Source organism: Egretta garzetta, unplaced genomic scaffold, assembly GCF_000687185.1.
Source record: "Egretta garzetta isolate BGI_Z169 unplaced genomic scaffold, ASM68718v1 scaffold79, whole genome shotgun sequence".
In the NCBI taxonomy this organism is placed as follows: domain Eukaryota; kingdom Metazoa; phylum Chordata; class Aves; order Pelecaniformes; family Ardeidae; genus Egretta; species Egretta garzetta.
The window spans coordinates 5,381,131-5,400,241 of record NW_009260791.1 but is presented as its reverse complement, the minus strand read 5'-3'; positions in this window follow the sequence as shown (position 1 = coordinate 5,400,241).

Sequence of the window (19,111 nt, the reverse complement as noted above, 5' to 3'; positions counted from 1 at the left end):
TTTGGCATCTGGTGTTTGAATTTCCCATCTAATAACCTTTAGGAATGACTTAAGGTACTACCCTTCACCACAGGTTGTTCGGGGCTATTTTTATGGACTAGTGCATTTTTAGCAAGGTGGAGCTACTTGGAGTGCAGCAAAGTCCGTCCTTCTCCTGCTCTGCTCCCCTCCATTCCCTATCCCCAATGACAGCATGATGAACCATGGAGGATTTTTTCCTCTTTTGAGCTGTCCCACTCCATTTCCATCCTTAGGACAAACTGCAAGAACTCACCAACCTGCAGCTGGCAGGGGAATTTGCAGGCTTCTGGAGCACAATATGAGTCTCAGTCCATCTATTGACAGTTGGTTGAATCTCTCATTGAATTTTCAGGTTTGGGTGAGTTTTTTTCCTTTCTCCCCCTCTTACATCTTCTCCCTGTCCTGTTCCATCTTCTCTTCCTTGTCCAAGGCGCCTCACTTTTCTTTCCATTGAGCCTCTGGTAACTAATGTAACCGTAAATAAACAATTATGCTCCTTGCAGCCTGACCCAGGGAGTCTAGCTGAAGTAAAATCTAACCTGGTCTTACCTAAGGAGTTTGTTCTTTGCAAACAGCTGAAAGATCTCTGTTATCAAGAGATAGCAGAATAGTGGTTTGTGTTTCTAAATGTGCAATAACAGGAATGCTAAAGAGGAATTAACAACCGCACTTGCAAATAAGGAGCCTGTCTCAGTTTTCAAAGTTTTGGGTCCCTGTATCCAAAAGAAATGCCCTATAGGTTCATTGGATAATCTTTCTGGAGGAAAGATAAGCCAATAGTCTTAAATAGGATGAGGAATGCTGGCAAGCAAACTGCCCCTGAATCTGAGAAGAGGTTGAAATACAACAGTAGAAATAGCAGGCTGGGAATTTGATACAGCCTTTACCTTTTTCATTATTTTTTTTTAAGCAAAAAGGGGAAAGGTGGATGATGTTCAGAAGACAGATTATCATCAGACACAGGTGCTGCTTCTCCAAGGACAAGTGGCAGCAAGCTGCACACTCTTCTTTGAACAGCCAGCTGCAGGAGTGGGTTCCTCTGACACCTGCTCTGACCAGACAAGTGGGATTCTAGGAGGGGTCTTGTTGGATCTCCAGAGGAGAACTCTGGGCTGTGGGGAGTTGGAATCCAGAGAAGAAAGTCGTGATATTTTCCTTGTCAGCGCCAAGTAAGTATTGCACCAGAGAAAGGATCAGATCAAGTCCCAAGGGTGGTGCTGTGGTCCCCAGGACTTGGTCGGTGTCTGGTAGCAGAAGCTCAGCAAGTATGCTGGGCCTTGAATAACGGATGGTCTAGCTCACATCTTCAGGTGAAAACAGGTATGTCAGATGAGGACTTTGGCCAGGAGATGCTGTTTTTGTGTTCTAGATCTAATTCCTGCAGAGTGTGTACGTGTGGTGCCCAACAGTCTGCCTTCTTTTCTGGAGAGGATCATGGATCCAGTGATTCTGGAGCAGATCTTGGTTGTTTTAGGCACTATTGCATTTTACTTAAATAATAACAGAGGAGAAATTTCTTCCTTCCCTTTTATTTCATCCAAGATCCTTCTAATCTACCTTCAGTCCCCACTGCCTCAGTAAAAGCTTAAGTGACTTCTGCTTGGCCAAATCTCGGAAGACCGCATTACTGCCCTTTTTCTGCCATTAGCAGCTGTCTCCTCCTTCAGCTCCAGCAGCTGTCATTTACCTTTGAGGCCTCCAGTAATTCACATGACAAATTGTTCCCAGCCAGTATTTTTTGGTTGTTGAGGGCTCACAACGCTTTGTACCAACCCCTTTTGCTTCTCTATTCACTTAAGTTTCTCCCAGTGACAGGCATTAAAGGCACTCCCATCACCCACCTGCAAGCTGCTGTCACTAACAAATACCAGGACAGAGTAAGGCACAATGTCACCAGAAACCAGGTGACACACAAACTCCTTCAAAGCAGTAGGTGGTTGTTACCTTATACAAAAAAATTACATCTTTTTTGTAGAAGATAACAATTAATCGAGGTCTTGATGACAACAAACAAAATTTAGGGGATTTCTCTGTTTTTATCGAACTAAGTAACAAAATGCACTGAGCTCAATGGTTTTACATCAGACTTTTACAGAAGATATATTTTTACTCAGTGTAGAACTGGGAATATTTCTCTCCAAAAGACATACAACCTTAAATAAAATCTAACACAACAAAACATCAATTTGAACTCTGAATTGTTTTCCAATATCTGACTATAGAGACATATAATCACTGATGTTGCATTCTTAAATTGAAGTGAAAAAAGAAGGATAAAGAAATAATATCTAAATGGATATCAGTGGAAAATAGGATTATTTAAGGAGACTCATCTCCTAGGTGGATAAAAATAAGATATTCAGGTAATTTTCAAAATGCAAAGCTATCTTATACAATGGAGACAGCTAAAAGTACCATTTGCTAGCCCGCAGTGAATGATTTGTAGTCATCAGGATCCTGCAGGTAATTGAGGATATCTGCATCAATGTATTCTGCACTACTGCAAGAATATTATTGTAATGAACCAGCGCGCGTGTACGAGTGTAATTGCCCTCTAGTGCACAGCCTTGGAACTGATCCCAGCTGTGCCATAGGACTGTGCTGCTCAAGAAATGAAAAAGATCCTGAAAAAAAATCTGAAACAGGGGGAGCCAAATCCAAACCCCAGTGGTGTCAGGAGGTTCTGAGTAGCCATAGATGTGATAAGGGAGGGAATCCAGTCAGTGCTCACCAAAACCATCCTTTGGTCTGAACCAACACACAGTAAGTGGAGATGACTGGGGAATTTGGTTAAAAACCTCAGGGCTCCTCCAAACCCAAATGCTAACACAGATATGGCCATTAGGAGACTAGATAACTGTGGGCCGGCTGTTCTGCATCACTTCCAGTTGTTTGCACAGGGTCATGTTTCACAGGAGGCTCAGGGTGGACTTCTCAGCAAATCCTGATATTTCTGTTAGTGCTGACAAAAAAATGAAATGTTCTGCAGGTGCTAACTCATTTCCAGGGAATGAGCCCTGTATTCTCCATGCAAATCACAGGCAAAATCCCCTCCATGCTAGTGAGCAAACACGGAACTAAAAGTCTACAAGTTCACAACTCCAGCCTCCAAGTTGGATATTTTCTTTGAGTTACTTCTCACTACATAAGAGGTAAGGATTTGCCAGTAAGGGAAGGGAATTTCTAGGCAAATCATTACACATTGCAATATCTTGTCTCCTTATGTGAAGAAATGATTTGGTGACTTGTGTAGTTCATAGACATGTCTCACCAGTCGTTTGTGCACAAATTTGAGATCTCTGTTGGTCCTGGTATTGTGTCTGGTGTTCTAGGTAGGGTGGATTATGCACAGTTTTCCACCTTTTCTTTGCTTTACTAGCGTTACCTGACATCCCATGGCCTACAAGGAATTAGTTGTTGGCAGTATTTCAGTTCCTTGATTGCTGTTATAAGCTGCTATGGGTGAAGTAGGAATAAAATAAAGACTTTAGTTCAGTGCTTTCTAATTTTTCCCTTGGTTCATTCTCTCCTCCACCCCTCATGTTCCCATCTCACAGCTTCTGAGCCCATTGCCCAGTTTCACCCACATTTGTTAAGCTTTCCCACAAGTACTGTAAAAACTGGTGGCGGGAGAAAGGGCAGGGAGGCTCAACACTGTGCTTCTCCAAGGCTGAAGCTCCAGCTTGAGCCTACCAGGGCCTGTTTTGCTCAGCCTGGGGGCTTGCCAGTCGGTGGCCACACGGCTTGAAACCCCCCAGTAGTGCAGTTGGGAGACTGTAGGAGGTGTCCAGGCCATGGAAATGGTTTGTTTGTTTAAGTGGACAACTAGAGATATAGCAGAGAGGCGTGAGGTTGCACAGCAGATGGGAGGCACTGGTGTTACAGCAGCACGAATATGTCAGGGTGAGAACACAGATATACCAGTAACCAGCTTCACTCGTTTGACTGCTCATAGAACAGCCCAACCATGGTCAAGGGCAGAGTGAGGAGCTGAGTCCCCGCACACCCTCCCACCGGAACTGGTAGGAATAGAAGGCAAACACTAAAGGGATCTTTAAAAAGAGATTTAAAAATCTCCTAACCTGGTTTTACTGCTCTTGACTACTCTAGCTGCAAAGTAGCAGTCACTATTGTTTTAGTTAATCTGCCTTTTCTTGATTGCTTCAGTCTTAATTCCAGTTTGTAGGGATGAGCTGCCCATCCTTTGTCCCTCACTACACTTCCCTATAACAGGCTGGGTTCAAGTTGTTCAATCTTCTTAAGGTCTTAAGGGATGAGGTCTGGATTCCTTTCAAGTCAATGGTAAAATTCCTACTGACTTTCACAGAATTTTGTCCATAATGATTTCAGTATACGGTATCTCTTCGCTGTTTATTTTTATATAAGACCTCATCAAAGTTTTAAATCTGCCAAAGCTGTATCTGAGAGTGTGCGCTCTTAACAATAAGATCTACATGGTTTTCAGTCATCAACTTAAAAGAAAAAAGTCAATTTCTGCAGATCATTTTTGTGCTTTTTGCACCGTTGTCCTTCCTTTCAGAAAGAATAAATACATTTCCAATGCAGTTAGATCCTTTCTACAATAGCACCTAAGAAATGGCCTCTGCCACCAGAGATTTGCAGCAAAACTGTGTTATTATATTTAAATTTCCAAGACTCAGTAGCCAGCAAGTTACTAGAGTTCTATTATAGTTGTGATACATGAACTGCACATTGTTATGGTAATGGCATTTTTTTTTCTTCCCTTTGAAGTAGCAGTGTAAATACAAAGGATATCACATTGGTCTTGGAATGATATCTCCTTTGCCTCAACTCTGTGTACCATGCAGTAATCAGAATTGTATAAGAAAAAATTAAAGCGCGATATATAGCTCATTCAGTGTTCCCGCTAGCTTAACAAAGGTCAAAAATAAACTAAAGCATCTGTAAGCATTAACTTCAAAATAAGTGAAGGGAAATATAAATGATACTTTACCTGGCCATCAGCCATGACGCCCAGGAACCTGGTCTTCAGGTTCAAGGATGACCTTGGGGCAGAATCCAGACCTACACAACTGCGCTCTGAAAGCATCATGGTGGTTTACACTCGCGGTTAAAAAACAACATTGTTTCTTCATATATTCGTCATAAAATATTACAGCTGACCAGATGGTGGAGCAATTACATTTCCATAGTTCTAAATGGCTATTCAGCTTATCCACTTGTGAACTGTTAATTAAAATTGGAAAAGATATCATTCACGTTCAAGGGGAGACATAACTATATGGGGCACACTTAAGCAAAGACTCAAACATTTTCTTAAGCCAGACATCCATTTCCTTCACCTTCCCGCCCACCCTAGTAAGAAACAAGCACACAAAAAGTCTTTGACATCAGCGCTGTGGTGTAAACAGATGAAAGGCAGGAAACCCAGGGAGCTGCGCTGTCCTGAGAGCACATGTGCACAAGGCATCACGTTGTTTGCTGCAAAGGAGCCGAACCCCTCCAGCTGCGTGGGTGAACACATGCTCCACTGAGGATCACTCACACACACACACACAGAGGAGTGAGCTGCTATGTGCACGTAACCCCTTCCCCCAGAACCAGATTGCGCTGACACTAACACCACCCTGTGCCACCCAGTCACATTTGGGGGGGTATTTGTCTTAATTCAGCAGCAACACGGGTAGTTTGTGGGCTCAGCTTTACGCAATAGTTAATCAATGTGCTATTAAATTCTGTTACAAACTAAGGATCGATTGAGCCAAACAGATATACAGTTCGAAATACTTATCTGTTAGAGTAATGATATATTCCTATGTCTTTATAAAGTGAATTTTTGCGCCATTGCCTTGATACAGGCACACAAGAGCTAATTCATTAACAAACAAAGGAGTCTTAGGGCTGAAGTTAATAAGGCAGGGAAGGTTTTTAGGAAGAAGCAGCATCTTTTATTGGACAGTCTAATTTAAATGGAAACAGAACAGGCAATACTTCTCTACGACTGAAACAGATGAGGGCAGAGAGGGGTTTAATGTAGCTTAATGCATTCACTTTAAAACACTCTGCTTAGTTAATTCAAGTTAACTTTCCTGAGTGCTTCCGTGTTCTGAAGCCCTCAGCTCCCACCCAGCCTCCAGATAAAGCCATCTGAGTCTCAACTCTTCTGCAGTATCACTCCTTTGAAAGGGTAAGGCACAGGTTCCCCACTGCCACGGTGTGCCCTGTGGTACCAGGGGGCAAAGAGGATGTACGTGCTCGCCAGCATGGTCTGTGCTATGCCCTGTCTCCCTTTTCCCCCCTCCTGGTGAATCATGATCCTAATTCTGCTGGAGGACTGCAAGTGCCTCAAACCTGTATGGGCTTCTCTCTGCCTTTGGAGAAGGAAAGCATGGTGTGCTCTTACTGTCCATGAGGTTAAAAATACCCAAAACTGCTCGAACAAGAAAATGAAAAAGAAAAAAAAAAGCAAGGAAGGGAGATCCATGTCTCATCCACCATGCAATGACTTCAGGCACCAGCAGAGCTCTGTAGTTAAGATGATCTTGGTAACCTGGGTTCATTGAGAAAAAACAGACTTCAATAACTGAAGTGGAGTTTGATGTCATTTGAAAACAATTTACATACTAGATGCTTTTATAGTTTGCCTACTGGAGGTGCTCAATGCACATTGCCAGTCATTTCTGCCCATTTGATTTGTCAGACATTTTTAAGTCCTCTTCCAGTTAAAAATAAAATGTTTAAGGGAGCCATAGGAGAAGTGACCCAGACACCCATACCACAGTAGGTGCACCATTGCTGTTCAGGAGGAATCAGCCAAGCATGTAATTCACAATTTTTCTTCTTCTAAGGATTTCTGAAGTGTCTCCTGTTAGAGTGCCCTATGGCAGTACTTTAAAATATATGGAATTGTATGTTAGAAATAATGTTCCTTTCCATTATGGAAGACCTTTAATTTAAAATGCTCTCTCATGGAGACCACCCTTTGAGACGTGTCCCCTCATTCCGAGGGGAAGCTCACAGCTTTGTGCCTGCCCTTGCTCCAGACGCCCAGGCTCTGCTGCCCCGTCCCTCTCACAGAGCAGCCCTCCTGCGCCTGGCCGGGGAGGAGATCACAGCAAGGCTCTTCGCAGTCCACTGAGCAGGAGCACTGCTCTTTTAGAGGACCGGCATGATACTTGACTTCTCAGGCAATCTCTGGGGCAGTAATTGGCAGTAAATAAAATGGCAAGCGATCAGCTAAGGCAACCTGTTTTTTTCCCTGCCATGGCAATTTCTGAATGCAGACCCAGAGCAAGGGCTCCTTCTCACAGCTCCCGGCTCCTTGGCTAGGACCGACGAATTACCGAGGAATAACTAAGGTTATTTCCTGATGATTCCTTAGACTTTGTCATTTCCTGGCTCCTGTGTCCCCTCCTTTTACAGCTGTCCTGTAAAAGTGTCTCAGGTAGTTTAAACTCTGTCTTGGATGGCACTGCCAGCACGTAGTGAACCAGCACCTGAGTTCATACCCAAAGCCCCGGGTACACTTGCACAACCTGCCCTCAAGCCTGCTTTTACCTCTGTGGCTTCACTCCCACAGCAAAAGCCACATCGGTGAAAGCTAGTACATGATGTAAATAGGAAGAATGGGATTTCTTAAAAGCATTAGAAGGCATGGGCTTTCAATGAAAAATAAGGGACAAAAGTAGAAGTAGCTGCTGCCACTTTTTTGAGCCATGTCTCTAATACTCCATCAAAGGTAAAGAGAGTCTGAGCTCCGAGAGCAGAGCTGGCTCAAGCCTTCGCACCAGGGAAGGCCAAGTGGATTTGTTTCTATTTTTAACACTTCGTTTATAGTGAAAAGCAAGTGAGTCGGGTCTAGCTGTATTTTACAGAAAACGCATTTTAAGTGGGAACTATACAAAACATACTAGTAATCAAACCTCCCAAATTTCAGAGAGCTATAATTAGCATCAGATGGAAACGCTTAAGTGACGCGAATTGCAGGTACCACCCTCACTTTTCTTCATCCCGAGAATTCCAAGTTACTTCACAGTGAATTATGGTAGGAAGATTTTGGTGGCTATTTTTTGTTCAGCAGTGTTTGCGCTCGTTCTGCGTTTAGTGAAGTGGGGCATCCACATGACTGCGCACGCTTTGAAGAGAACCACTGAAACCACCGTACTGAGAGAGGCTACGGGTATGACCTTTAGCAATATGTTAACAGCCCCACTTGCAGACTGTTTGCAGGAACCAGTTTTCCTTGCCTTCACTTCAAAGTTGGATGCTGAATTATATGACTCTCCAATTCTTTTGACTGGTCTTTCTGTTCTCTGCAGACTGACTCATTTCCTGTATTTGAATAAGATAGTAAAAGTGGATATAAAATATTATTTTGCAATTGTAATCAGAATAGCTCTCAGTGCAGATATTAATAGTGAATTCTAAGACTCTGCCCAATAACAGCTGAGTTTATGGTTTCACGGGCTAGATTCTGCTCTCATTTATTTCATTGTAAACCCAGAGTAACTCCCAGAAGTCAACGGACTTGCTCTGGATTTCTGCAGCGACAGCAGAGGTCTGCCTCTTACTCTGTGTTTCTTCTGCGGCGGTGGGCATGACATCATCAATCTGGCTATATGAATCATGGCAGATGAATCTCTTCCGGCAAAATTAAAAGCAGCTCGTTCTCCAAACTGAAACTTCTGCTTTTTGGATTCATTTGTATAAAGACATCCATTACCTCACTGCACCCCTGACCCAGGTAGATCCTATTTAAACTCTATCACCTCTATGGGCTTTTACCTGCCATTTTTTCACTACAGTTCATACAATGTTCTCCAAAACACTGAAGCATGAAAACTTTCAGAATTCAAAACAGAGGTACAGAAACAACAGGCAGAAATGAGGTATCTTTTATCAGCAAGGCATGTGGCTCTTAGTACTTTTAAGAAGAGGCTGTTGAGCAAGAGCTCTTTTGGAATGCAGTTTGGCTGTTAATTCTTGATTTTGCCAGCTGCTATGTTGTTTCAGACTTTGCAAAGTGTGTGCATATCCACGTATGCGTTTTTGAAGCAGTGTGGGAGGATGTCGCCCTGAATCTTGTTTTGCTGGTTAGAGTTCAGAGGCTGAACTGCAGAGTGCAATTCTAAAATTTACCTCCCTCATTAATTCAGATCAGAAGTGTTCCTTTGGCACACCTGCCCTGGGCGTACAGAGGAATACCATCAAACCCGATAACACATTGGAATTTCATTATCATCCCATGCCAGTCGTTTCCTCTTTGATGCAAAGGTCTATTGTAGCTTCTTTATTCAGCTTAAAGAAGGAAGAGAAAACACCAACCCATCTTTGCTCAGAGCAAAGCAAGTAGAGGAGAGTCTACTCTGCCTGCAGGCTGGGGCAACCACGGCAATGCACATTTTGAGTTACTCTTTGGTCTCAGAGAAGTTAGCTGTTAAATACAGAGCTTCAAACCTCTACATCACCCCTTCAGTTCTGTGGTAACTTAAAGATACCTTTGGTGTCTCTTTGGCAGGCTAGAGTGTGTGAAGTACGTTGGTGGTCTGCTTGTTTCCTAGTGCATATGCTTTCCATGTTTCAAAGATTGCCTCTTCACGTTATAAACTGACCTTCTAGGAGAGCCAGGGATGAAACACAGGAAACAAATTGCGCTCTTATGACTAGATACATTAAAACCAGCACTTAAGTAACTTTTCTGAGCTCAGTATTTGACCCAGAAGTGTCATCCCAGACATATGTTAAGAAAAGCATTGGTCTTTTTTAAGGTTCGTAGGTATGCAAGAGCATTTTTCAAACTCCTGGTGGGTCTCAGTTGTCCAAAGTAACTCCTGAATGAAGTAATAGCCTGAATGAAGTCACGCTGCCACTGAGTGCTGCCATGCCAGACATGATAGAACTTCAGTATGAACTGGAGTCAAAGACAGCCAAGTGGTTGCCACAACTGATATCGCTAATACATCTTTCTCAATCCCTTTGGCAGCGGAATGCAGGCCACAGTTTGCTTTCACTTGGAGGGGCATCCAGTGCACCTGGAATCAACTGTCCCAGGGGTGGAAACACAGCCCTACCATTTGCCATGGGCTGATCCAGACTGCACTGGAACAGGGTAAGGCTCCGGAACACCTGCGATGCATTGATGATATCATTGTGCGGGGCAATACAAGAGTTTTTGAGAAAGGGAAGAAAATAGACCAAACCCTTCTGAAGGCTGGTTTTGCCATAAAATAAAGTAAGGTCAAGGGACCTGCACAAGTGATCCAGTTTTTAGGAATAAAATGGTAAGATGGACATCCCAATGAAAATGATCAACAAAATAACAGCCATGTCTCCACCAACTAGCAAAAAGGGAACAGCAGCTTTCTTGGGCATTGTGGGTTTTTGGAGAATGCATATTCCAAATTACAGCCAAATTGTAAGCCCTCTCTATCAAGTGACGCAGAAGAAAAACAATTTTAACAACGATAAGCCTTTAAACAAATTAAACAGGAGATAGTTCATGCAGTAGCCCTTGGGCCAGTCCAGGCAGGACAAGATGTAAAAAATGTGCTCCACACCGCAGCCGGGGGGAATGGCCCTACCTGGAGCCTCTGGCAGAAAGCACCAGAGGAGACTCGAGGCCGACCCCTAGGATTTTGGAGTCGGGGATACAGAGAGTCTGAGGCCCACTATACTCCAACTGAAAAAGAGATATTGGCAGCACATGAAGGGGTTCAAGCTTCTTCAAAAGTGGTTGGCACTGAAGCACAGCTCCTGTTGGCACCCTGACTGCTGGTGCTGGGCTGGATATTCAAAGGGAGGGTCCCCTCTACACATCATGCAACTGATGCTACATGGAGTAAGTGGGTCACACTGATTGCACAACGAGCTCGAATAGGAAACCCCAGTCACCGGGGAATCTTGGAAGTGATCATGGACTGGCCAGAAGGCAAAGATGCCCTGTGGGGGTGGTTACAGCAATGGAAGCAAAGCAACTGGCAGCGCCGAGGGAAACCCATCTGGCCTGCCGCACTGTGGCAAGATATTGCTGCCCGGGTAGAGAACATGGGCCAAAGAGCATAACACTGAGTGGATATATCACATCCCCTATCATGCACCGGAGAAAATCAAATGATACAATGGACTGTTAAAGACTACACTAAGAGCAATGGGTGCTGGGACATTCAAACATTGGGATACACATCTAGCAAAGGCAACCTGGTTAGTCAACACTAGAGGATCTGCCAACAGAGCTGGCCCTGACAAATAAAAACTTTTACATACGGTAGAAGGGGATAAAGTCCCTGTAGTGCATGTAAAAAATATGCTGGGAAAACAGTCTGGGTCCTGCCTTGGGCAAAGGCAAACCCATTTGTGGGATTGCTTTTGCTCAAGGACCTGGCTGCACTTGGTGGGTCATGCAGAAGGATGGAGAAGTCCAATTTGTAACTCAATGGGATTTGATTTGGGGTGAAAATAGCCAATGAACTGAATGGCATGATGTTAAATCCTGTATAATACTGTATGTCATCACTTTTATGATTGCTATATGTCATATCAACAGTATTACAGTAAGACTCGCCCAGATGAATGAAGAATGAATTTTGACTAAACCGAGCAAGTGCAGCAGTGATGGAACCAGAACTGGCTTCAGCATGCAACAATTGCATTGTGCATCACTTGTTTTGTATATTCTGTATATTCTCTTACCATTATTATTATTATTGTTATTGTTGTTGTTGTTATTCTTCCCCTCTGCTGTTTTATTAAACTCTTTATCTCAACCCACGGGTTTTACTTTTTTCCCAATTCTCTCCCCCATCCCACTTGAGGGGTGAGTGAGCAAGCGGCTGGGTGGCGTGCAGCTGCCTGCCGGGTTAAGCCACAACAAGGGTTTAGCTGCAGTTCAAGTTTCTTGTGTATTCCTGGACATTGCAAAACAGCAGATTTTGAAGTATGGTTACAGGCTGGTTGCTCAAGCTGGATTTTGAAGCAATGCTGTGAAAGGTTTGCATGTGTTTAACCTGGTGCTGTGCCCAGATCCAAATCATACCAGTTCTGTGATTAAATCAACAGGACAGACCCAGTAATCTAGATACCAGTCACATGTCCAAGGTTCTGCACATCCTACCCCCAGTGTGTGAATGCTCAATGGAGTTCAGGAATTTGCACCTTCAGGGGGAACAAGTTTTAGGGAAAACGAGAAAAATTGCTGATCATCTGGGCCAAGGTTTGCAAACATTGCCTATGATTAAGTTTTGGGACAGTCATAGATGTGGGATGGAGGAAAGAGGTTCATGGGACTCTAAAGTTCACAGAGGCTCCTAACGAGCTGCCAGAGAGATGGGGCTGCCCGGGTAGAACAATGTCATGCCACAGTCCACCGACACCTTCTGAGGGAAAGGAGAAAAAAGACAGTCTGGTGCTGAGGTCCTGTTAGAGAGTCCGCAAAGGTCAGGGAAGTTCAAGGTTATCTCCTGACACACATCTATCTGCATGGGTGACATACAATCTTCATGCCACCTCGGCTTCTCAGATGGATGTCTGGCTCCTGGGCCTTCTAGATGATCCCGAGAGCATTATTGGCATGACCAATGCCAATGTGACTGCCTCAAATCTGTAGTCCAGTGCTAACTCCATTGCTTGCCCTTACAGCCACCATTCATCTGGCTGAAGGCCCTGGTCCTCTCTGGGAACAATGTTCTCCCTAGAACAATGAGTATGCATGACACATGCCAAATAATAACAAACTACTTGATTACCTAAATGGGACTGTGAGAGGTAGGGCTGATGGACCGAGCTGAATGCCAGATCATTATTAAAGCTGGGTTTGAAAATGACACCGTTTCAGTGTGTCCTCTCTTGGCACAGTCTGCCTGTTCAGAGGACCCTTGCAAGGGATCTCACTGGGGGCTACTGTAGAGTGGAGAGCTGTCAATTCATGTGAGGAGGTCTACAGGCAGAAATATTTTATTAATGGAGGGTTTGGCTCTTTTGGATGCTGTGGGAGAGCAAGGGGGCTTCACCAGTGCTCTTCTCACCTTGTATGAGACAGGGCAACTGGAAATGGTCCGGTGCATGAAGGAGCTTGTAATTGTGGCAGAGAACAGTTAACGTGATGCTTTGCAATACAGCTCTAAGGGACAGGGAACCTTTCTTGTCCAAAAAGAAAATATGATTATGTGTTTCTTGGATGTCATATATATTTCTCAAATAAAACTTAATTCAGGAAAAAAAAAAGCATGCTAATATATGTTTGGCAGATAGAATAAAATGCACCAGTGGACATAATCTGACATGGAGTAAGTGAGGTGCAGTTCTGTCTCCCTTGGTTTTGACTGTGAATGCAGTTATATTTCCAAATATGTACTTGCTGATGTTTTCATTTCTTCAGCGCTGATGACATAAAAGATCTTTGCACTGGGTACGCTGTTTGCTGAGGAAAATTCCACTTGAACTCTGGAGCAATCTGAAGAATTCTGCCAGAAAGTTTGAGGGGGCAGGATTTTACTTTGCACTCTCTCTTGACTTAAGTCTGCTCCCTTTGAAGACAGCCATAAAGCTAACATTGATTTAAATGGAAGCATAAGTAAATCAATCCTGATTGCTTTTGGAAGCCCTGCCCTGAAAATTCCAAGTTCACAAAACTTCTGATTTTATTTCTACTGCTACGTTGCGCCTTACAGTTTAAAAAGAAAGACCTGCCTGCTTAGATTTTCATTAGTGTGAGCTGAGCTCATTTCTTATAACCTTTTTTAATGAGCAGTGTTGTTCCCCTTAGATTTGTAAAGTCTGGGAAAAGTAATCCTTTCAAGAGATTGCACCTAGGGAAAAGATAGGAAACACCATGCTAGTGTTGAAACAACTTATTTTAACATTTTCAAACAGGTTTTGATAACTAATTTTTATGTGTGTTTTAAGAAGCTATACGTAAGTAGAAGCAATATTAATTTTAAAATTAAAAAATGAATGAGACAATTTATTTAAATAAATCATTTTTACACAGCAAAATTTTTCTGCCTGTAACTTCATTTGCTGGCTAACTTAAAAAGTATTTGACATCTGTTGGAATTCCATTTTGGAAATTCCTGGAAAAGAGAAAATGCAGCTCCTGACAATTGTAATACGTGGGCGATGTTTCACTTAGCACCGCAGAATGAAAGGATTGTGATATTTCCAGAGCTGAACTCTTTCTAACAAGATTTGTTATAACATGGTCGAATAGAAGGTATTTTCAGCTTCTGGAAGAAGGAATGCTGCTCTTATTTTTTAAGGAAAGGACATGCATTTTGGAAAAAAAAGGTTGAAATAATTGGGGCTAAAAATAATTGAGCTCTTAGTGTGGGAGTTGGCAGCTGAGTTTTTGGATGGGATCAATGAGGAAAAACTAAGTAGAAGCCAGAGCCCTAATATTAAGCATTAGTGAGATTGCTACTGAAAGAAGAGCTTGTGCTTGTCTCTCTGCCCTTGAAAAGGACCCTGACATTAGTGAAATAGGTTCAGAAAAGAGTTACAAGAAAAAATCTAGGAAATCTGTCTGCAGTAAGTCTGTCTATGGTAAGAAAGTAAAGAAGTACCATTTTTTTCTGTTTATCCAGAAGACGATGAAGAGCTGGCTTGACCATGGTCTGTAATTTCTACAGAGAGATGATTTCTGATAGCCCGGGGCTCTTGAACTTTGCAGACCAAGACACAAGTAGGTAGAAAAAATTCAGACTAAAGATAAAGCAGTTTTATGGTGATGCTAATTAACTTTCAGAATAACTTGCCACGAGATGGAGTGGATTTTCTGTCATTTGAAATCTCTAAATCAAGACCTTTTTTTTTTCTTTTTTTTACTATGTGTCTTCCAGCTCATCCCTGGGATATAGACAATACACAGGAATTACCAGCTGGAAACCTCTGTCCCGTGTCACGCAAGGGATTAGGATAGTCCCTTCTGGCTGTAAATCTATGCATATACATTTCAGCTAGAGGTGACAAAAGAGTAGAAAGAACAGGATAGAAAGGTGTAGAGGTTGACAGTAGAATTGTCTGGTTACTGCAGATAGTATGCCTTAATATTCAGTCTTTGGTTCACTTCTTTTGGACTCAATCTTGAACGGGTCAGGTCTTAAAAAATAAACTAAATAAGACGGAATGTAGCTGGAGGGATCAGCCATGGGATGAGTTTTGTATGTAAGGCACAGGCAGAGGGGTTGGGGGTGGGGAGGGAAGGTGGGGAATTTGTAAATCAAGAGCAGGCAGCCAACCTGCCTATCTTTGCTGTTGTTTTTAAATCTATAGATACCAAAGGGAGTGGATTATATTTATATAGACGTATAGAAAGAGGCTTTTTCTCTAAACAGCTCCTAATGCAGGTGAAAACCATGTATTGATTACTTAAAGAAAGTTAAAATAAAAGCAATTTTTCCCCCATTTCCACACATTGCAGCTTTTGGCCTATCCACTCATAGCTAAAAAAGCATTCTTTCCTGATAATCAAGCTTCAGCTGTCTGAATTTCAGGCCGAGCCTCTCATCTTGAGCTCTGCTGAAGAGCTTCTTTAATTAACCATTTTACCACAGATGTTATTGATTTTTTTTTTTTTTTTCAAATCTGGTTGAAACATCATTGTGCTGGATCGTCGCCAAGACGAAGGCCTGAATTTTTTTGTGCACTGCTTTTACTCCTTCTGCATACCTTATTAGTCTCCATGTCTGTTAAGTGCAACCCTTAGTATTAACTCAGAAAATATGGCATTGATTTTTAGCCTTGCAGCCGTAATCTAAGGGCTCCTAATTTGGAATGTGGAAACCAGAGTTCTGCGAGAAGCTGTGGTACTGTACACTTCCTACAAGTAAGACCTTTCACTCTCTTTACCTTTCTGCCAGACTTTCGATGCAGTTTAAAGTTCTTGGAATTGTTTTGCTGCAAGAGGAACAGAGCAACATGGCCAAAACGTCTCTGCTTACATGTGCGTAAAGAAACATGTGTTTATATAGATGAAAAAAATATATGAGTAAATAAAAAGTCCGGTTTGGAAAGGCGCTGTTCACCACAGTTTCTAACGATTTCAGCCGGGCTGTGGCAGCTCTGTTTCTCTGCGAACCTGTTTGCTCACCTTTAGCTGCGCAAGTGTAATTTGGGGAGCTAAATTTTGCTGCCCGGGTTTCAATGTTCTGGGGGTGTTTTTCAAATGTGACTGTATTTTTCTCTTTTAGCCTGTCACTGGGACACTCGGGTCAGTTATTAGCACGGTGTAACATCTCCGGTAGAATTAATTCTTGAATGTAAAGACTCAGTTAAACCAAGTCTGCGTTGTTGCGGGGGGGTTTATGCTTTCGCGTGGGGCAGAAGCTGAGTCCAAGCCTTGAGTGAATCTCAGCCTTCCTAACAACAGCGCATTCCTTTCAAAATACGTCTTCCTCTGATGATGAATTCAAGAACTAAAACAACGACAATAGGTTCTTAAATTCTGATAAGATTTCTCTGAGTTTAGCGATACGTTATTTAAACATAATTTGAAGCTTTTAAAATACTGTAATGGCACCTCTTGACCTTTCCGAAATCACATGGAGCAAGAGATGGTGAAAAATGTTTATTTACTCTGCATTAGAAGCTAAATCCCTGTTCCTTCTTAGAACCGGTAGTTCTTTTATACTGGGGAACTCATGCATGGCACTTCCATTCTTCAAACAAGAGCTAGACAGTCCTACTTGAACTGCAGAAACAATGTCCTGCAGTCTATCCTATGCCTGAGTGATAAACAACAATGCAGACCTCTTGACAAGCTCTGGCATCAAGCGTGGAGTCTTGCAGCTCAACATGTCTGCTGAACAGAAGTTAGAAAAAGAAAAGATCATCTTGTAAACAATTAATTAATGTTTGTCATGAATTATCATTTTTACTTCCTTCTCAAGAGGCTCAAAGGGAATAAAAAGGCATTTTTGCAGGTGGTGGCATTCAAAGTAAGGGCAATCAAATGTTTGAGAGCAGTGGCACAGCACTTTGAGTCTCTAAGGGTGAATGGTGCTAGGATTAGAGCACAGCAGGGGGTTGAGGGTTTCAGGTGTGAAGCTTAATGTTTGTGATCAGCAAAAAAAAGTCTTGAATTTATCTAAACTGCTCTTCTGCTAACAGTACTTCTAGCACATAAATGTTCTGAAAGTGACAAGTGTTCTCATTGCTCTTCTAATGCAAACATGATCTGCATTTGAAAGATGCATCCCTTTTGCCTAAATTAGAATGTGCATCACAAAGAGCGTAAGATGATGACCCAAAAACAGTTCTTTACACACACACATTCAATTTAAAATACAGCCACAAAAATGCAAACTTCCACTCCTTTTTCCACAGCTACCAGAGCTGCTGCTCTGCCCCTACCCTGCCTGCCCCCCAGGTCTGTAATGAGGGGGCTTTGCCGCCGGGGCTGCGGCTCTGCCCTGGCCCCATCCGCACAGAGCCTCGCCTCTCTGCCGCCCTGTGCACCCCGTGGCTCAATTTTATTTCGGCCAAGCAGTTTTCAGCGATTTTATGCTGTGCCATCCTAATGCATGCCCACTCCTTGCCTCCTCCCCCTGCTCACATTGCTGAGCGCCACAGAGCAGGTAGCGCGATAGGAGTCCTGACAGTAAGTTTTAGCTATTCTGAGGAAATTAATGGGTTTAGGATTTGTGCCGCGTGTTTGCTATCCCTGGGAAAGAAAATACAGGTTTTAGTAAATAAGACTAATAAACGGATTGTACAAATTAATTTCTGTCTCTCCTGGGACCATCTATTTTGCCTTTTTTTGAAAATATTTTTCCTCTATTTAACATTAAATAAAATCTTTGTAAGCAGCTGGAAGAATCTGTCCCTAAGAGAAAAAGCATTGTGCAACACAGGTTAGAAATGAAAGCAGCAAGGGAAAAAAAACCCTCCTGTATACGTACAAATGTAGGAGAACCTGCATGGATCCTCTATTTTTGCTTTGAACGCTTTCATGATGTAATATGCTGTTACAATTTGGCATCTGGAGGGAGCGTGCTGCGTTCTAGAATTTGAGAACTATTGAGGCAGACAGCACAGGCTGCAGACAGTAACTATAAAGGTAACTCTCTCTATATATATATTCCTATTCCTACATCTTAATTGAACAATGAGAAGGAGTGTTGCCTAATTATTTACTTCATGGGCCTGAGCTGGCCATGTAAGTTTGGGTGAATAACTTCAGCATTGAGTTCATAAGCTTGTCTGTTTGTAAAATAAGATTTTTGATTGCTATAAAAGCCAATTATCTGGGAACTTCGACATTTATAATTGTCATAAATTAATAAATTCATTTTATAAGATACTATGAGATAGAAGAGGAAGAGTGGCAAAGTAAAATAACTTCATTTTTTTCCAGACTCTCGCATAAACTGGTACAAATTGACAATAGTTGATCAGTATACGTTTTCATCAGCTAACGACTGAAGTTCAAGGACTAGGCTTCTATCCACCCTTAGGTCCTTTCACTTCTCTTTGGCAGAGTGTCAGGGACTTCATGACGTAGCGCTTTCTCATCAGAAACATCTCTATTTGTCAAAACAAATTAGTTTTAATCCGTGCTGCGGAAATATCTGTTTCTAGGCAGTGGCGGCAGGGGAAAGCGTCTCAGCTCTAGTTCAACCCAGGGGGATGCTCTGCGGGAGTAACCAATCTCTGGCTCAGAGCTCGCGCTCCACTTGATTTAGGCAAGGGTCGGGACGTGGTCCTTCCTACTCCGGTGAGTCTCTAAACCCCTCTTTCAAGTGCCCATCAGCTGGGCGGGAGGGAGTCTCTCTCAGCCTCTATTTTGGAGTCGTTCCTTTTTGGGTCATGCCTGACCCCCACTCAGGCAGAGAGCTGATCCCCAGGAGCCATCTCTGTATTCTCACCCTTCCTCACCGATTCTTTCTTGTTTCCTTGCTTTTTGCAGAAATAACTAAATGAGAAAGAAAGGTCTTCCTGAATCCCAGTAAAGTAATGGGGAAGGTTTGCAGCCCAGGAAAAGTTTTCTGCCCAGCTTAGTGCAGAAAGATGGTTTTGATTAGAGAACCCATGACTTGTCCCCCCACTTTTGAGGACCCTTTCACATTGTCAAAGTGGCTCAAGGGGTCCCAGAAATGACAGGGACCTTGTCCAAAAT